This window comes from Abramis brama (assembly GCF_963993115.1).
Source record: "Abramis brama genome assembly, chromosome: 4".
NCBI lineage: Eukaryota > Metazoa > Chordata > Actinopteri > Cypriniformes > Leuciscidae > Abramis > Abramis brama.
Window position 1 is genome coordinate 10,882,657 of NC_139966.1, and position 4,940 is coordinate 10,887,596.

The following is a 4,940-nucleotide window of genomic DNA, read 5'->3' on the forward strand; positions in this document are numbered from 1 at the left end:
ATCTGTGATAATGAGTTTACTGCAATACTGCAACTCTAGTTGGTATAAAAGTCTGTCTGTCGTGTTAAAAACAAAGGTTTTTAATCAATTAAAAATCTGCTCAAAGATAGTAGGTCAGCCGCTGGAGAAGCTTTATGACTCAGCTTATCACAATAATGTTCTTAGGTTGGCTGACAATATAGCTTCTAATCCCATGCATATTTTGCACAAAGAGTTTGAACTACTACCGTCAAAGCTTAGGTATAGAGTTCCCAAATTTAATAAGGTGAAGCTGAAACACTCTTTTGTGCATCAGGCAATCCTAGCGCTGAACAAAAAAACCTAATCAGAGATCAAGAGTATTGGGATGGTGGGGTTGATGGATAAGTGTTGTATTGAATGTACAATTGTGTGGTTTGAGTGATTGTCAGTGTTGTATGTATGCTAAATGTAGTGGTAAACATGAATACTGTCATGTAAGAAAAATTTCAGACTTCGGTCTGACAATAAAGTATAAAGTAAAGTAAAGTAAAGCTATGCAGATATTGCTCAGTATACACTAAACCCCCCTTACCCCAATTTTAATACATTCAAATATAATTTTAAAAACACACACAAAGAACAATGAAAAAGTCTGACATTTTTATTAAGGTAAATAAAACATTCCAAAGAGCATTATAAACAAGCATTAAAAAGGAATGGGGGAACAAAAATATTTGAAGGGATGAAAATGTAAAGGAACAAAAACAAATATAACATGAACATTCCAAAGAACATTATAAACATACATTAAAATGAATGGGGAAAAAGAAATGTGAACAAAGGTGTAAAGGAATAAAATACAAAACGTGGAGATAAGCAACATGCACATCAAAAAGGAACAAATATACAAAGTATACAATATAAAACAAGATCAATAAATAAGAAATATAGAAATTAAAGTGTATATAAAATATATGTAAATATTCATTTTTTCAAACTGAATATTTGTTATTATTGAAACAAATATTTGTTAAAATTATTTCAATAACCAGATGCACTGGTGGTGTGACGTAGCGTGGGTCAGCCTCTAGTCTGGTTTGTAGTACCTGGCAGAGAGCAGATAACTCTGTGGTTCTGTGTGGTGGAGACCTCACCATCCACACTGGCCTTCCATCAACAATAGCATCTTCATCAGACATCAGTTCTATTGTTGCAGTCTTCCACAGTTCCCTTTCTGTGTTGGTTTGTACAACACTGGACCTGGGTAGGGTTGCACCAGTCGTTCGTAAGTTCTTTCTTAAATTGGAACGTAAAGTCCACACTAGAGGCTTAGTAACTACTAGCTAGTTTGTAACTAACTCTGAACTTTATTCCGTTGCACCATTTGTTCGTAAGGCAGAACATAGCTAGTAGGTCGTAAGCTCTCCATAAAGTAATGCGTAGTCGCATAATATGACGTTTAGCCTCGATGATCCAATAGCAGCCTTCAAATACGTGAGCAGATGTTGTGTTGAAATGCTGTGAATTTCAGTTTATCCTTCATTCTTTTGCCTCACGTTACTAACGGTAAAAATAAGTTTCCATTAAATACGATACTTGATCATGAATAGCATAAGTGTTTTTATATGTAAATAACATTCAGAAACTGTATTTGAAATTAAATGAATAAGGATCAATAAATAAATATTGATGCAAAAAGCATAAGAAATTACGTTTATTGATTATGACTGATATTTGACATGCACAACATGGACCGATGCGCACAGCGGCGTGCTGTTTAGGATGGGTTTGTGTTAAAGATAGCCGCTAACAAAGTAATCTTTTCACATAATGTTCTCTCTCTTAAAATGTAAGCGAGTGTAAATGTCAGCATAATCATATATGTCTAAAGAATTGAAGTCTGTCAGGTAAAAGAAGAGCTTATTGATGCAGTTCAGTCTGTCTGATATTTTATTCCATCCGTTACTCCTGATTGGAGGCTGCCGTAAATATTTAGTTTATACGTAGAGTTACGATTCAACTAAGTTTAATGGTGCAACGCAAAAATATTTAGAAGTGCGTATGTCGTAACTTAGTGTCCATTTACGTCAAAACTAGGCTAAGTTATAACTTACGCACAGTTGGTGCAACCGGCCCCTGGTCTCCAGCAACTGCAAAACATGACAGTAATTTAACCACTAAAACACAGAGAGGAGGACAGTTACATTCTGAAGAAGAAAAAAAATAAATGCTTAACTTACCCGTCTCTTTCTTTGACCGTTCTTTGCAATGTTCTTCATAGTGTTTCTTTTCTGGGCCTTTTCAGCCTGAGCCAAAGAATACTTCCTCCAAAGTCTCAAAATACGTCTTGCAACCTGTTAAATAAATCATAAATAAATGTAATGCCAATAAAACTAAGTAAAACAGAGGACATTAAAATGATTACAACATCTTTAAGATTACCTTTTACACATTCAGGGTCAACGTCTGTAAAAGTTGTCCTTAATTCTTTGAAGAGGTAAGTGGTCACAGCCAGGTTATGTGATGAATTTATTCTGGGGGGAAAAGTTGCAGGCATCATTAATGAAATTCAGTTTTAGTATTTCAAATCCATATAGTAGTAGATTAAACTAACATTTACAGTATACAATACACAGTCTTACCCGGTTTGTGGATCGTATTTGTGTGGGTTGTTCTCTGAATTATGGAGGCACCTTACAGATTCCTGTAAAGTTTGAAATTAAAAAGCGTTTAAATGGATTAACAATCTGCAAGAACCACAAAACTGAATTTTCAGTTTGAATAAGTTGGCCATCACAGTAAACATAAGAGACAAAACATATCAGTTCATAAATCTTTAAGATGTCACACAGCGCCTCTGATATCTTACCGCCTTCTGCCTATACAAGGCCACCAGTGCAGGTGTATGTTGGTCAAGCACAGCATAGAACTGGTTCCGTATGTTGACGTTTGTAATGCGTTGGAACTCAGCACAAAGCTACAAAAACAAAAACAAACTAAAATAATTATATAAAAAGACTAATACTCAATTTGCAACAGAAAACACATTTGCGATGCAACGTGTTCAGTTAAAATACATTGTTGAGCAACATGGTCACATGCATAGTGATAGTTCTTACACACAGTGAATAGTGGCATTTGCTGTTCCATTTGAATGTGATACATATTAAAAATTTGGCATAGAAATATGTGTGAAGAGCGGCAGAAAAGAGAAGTGAGTATGTTTTACCTGTGATTCAATCCGAAGAGCCGGCCGTTTCCCCAAGAAGTCCTTCACCTGCACAGATAAAACAATCAATATGAAACCAGTCAAATTATGCAATCAACCTCTTTAATGAAAAATTAATGATACAAAATTTCAAGTTAATGCAACTTACCGATAAAGTTGCTCTCTGGTGACAATGTAGGTCTGCACATGCACACAAAAACAGACAGCAAAATATTTAATTTTTAAGAGACTTTTGATTGATGCTAATGAATTAGCCTCCAAATAAAAGAAATGGTGAAAAATAGTTAACTTACAACCTAAATTAACATTTGAGTCACCTTGATTTTGGGGGATGCTCACTGCACTCCTTCCACTTAAACCTATAATGAAAAGACGTTTGTAAAGGTTTAATAAAAACTTGCATAGTTCATCCGGTAACTATTATGTCCATAACCTTAACTTTGTTTGAGTAAAAGTTAACGTAACTGCTAATGTTAGCCACTAGCTCATTTGGGTGCATGTAGGAATAACATCACATTGAACTTACCAGAGCAAGGCGCTTAACACAAACAGCATTAACACACTCAAAAACAGAAGGACTAACGCTATAGCTTGCTGAAAAGAGTTATTGACTAACGTTAACATTATTGCCCTGCCACGACATTAACAGTAACGTTACACAAATTACACTTTACTATATATTCACATAGAAAACACAATATATACAGTATATATACAGGAGCGCGGGGCACAACCTAACGCGGGGTTAGTTGTAACACGCTTGTTTTAAATACTTCCACACATGCTTGGATGACGAAACTTTGTGTATTTACTAGTTGCCATATCAACACTATATAGAAAGAAAAAAATCCGCCAAAATTATTTATTTTTTGGAAGATATCCATAGACATTTATTAAACCATAGCTTACCAATTAACCAAGTTAATTTTTCATCTCTATTTTTTGTGTTTATTTAAAATAAGACAAATCTGATATTATTTTAATCTCCAAGATATTATTTAACAGTTGAGATAGTTCTTTAATGCTTCGCTAACTAGCAGAAGACACTAGAAGGGTTTAAATCCCAGTTGTGCAGGCGGGGCATGTTGTCACACTTCGTTACAATGTGCCCCTATTAGAAATATGCTATTATATTCTATACTTTTATTAATTTTATTGAGAAAACGTGAGAAAAAGGTGAATAAAGACTGAGAGTCAATGTTCAGAAATTACTAATTATTTATTTGTTTTGAACTATGTTGTATAGCTGTGTTTTCATGTGTTCGTAGTCAAAACTCAAAAATGAGTTTATATTTAATTATCAAATATTGTCATTATTTTATATGAAAAATTTTTTTAATTGTATTTTATTTAGAAAATATTTTAGTTTGTTTTGTGTATTTTTTTTATTAGATCAGATAACATTTTAAGCTGTCATATGTTATGTTACAATGTACCACACCTATGGGGCATGTTGTCACATTTCACTTCCATTCTTTCGGGGTATATCAAGAAAAAAGTATATACTGTATTGATAAAACAAAAACACATAATTGTACTAGACATGTGGGAAATGAATGTGGGAAAAAATAAATACTCTGAACCATAAGTAGATTTACACAAACTGAGAAAGTCAAAAAGCGTTACTTTGTGCCCCGCTCTCCCCTACACACACACACACACACACATATATATATATATATATATATATATATATATATATATATATATAAACAAGTAATATTTCACAATATTACTGTTTTTGTTTGTA

At 33.6% G+C, this 4,940-nt stretch overlaps 1 long non-coding RNA gene across 1 annotated transcript; it reads right to left on the minus strand.

The window, feature by feature from the left end:
• Positions 1-2,401: 2,401 nt before the first annotated feature.
• LOC311081702 lies at positions 2,402-3,590 on the minus strand. The gene is made up of 5 exons (XR_014605973.1): positions 3,508-3,590; positions 3,339-3,370; positions 3,191-3,238; positions 2,604-2,938; positions 2,402-2,495 (listed from the first exon to the last, which is right to left on the minus strand). It is a non-coding gene; the product is annotated as an uncharacterized lncRNA (long non-coding RNA).
• Between the last annotated feature and the right edge of the window lie 1,350 nt (positions 3,591-4,940).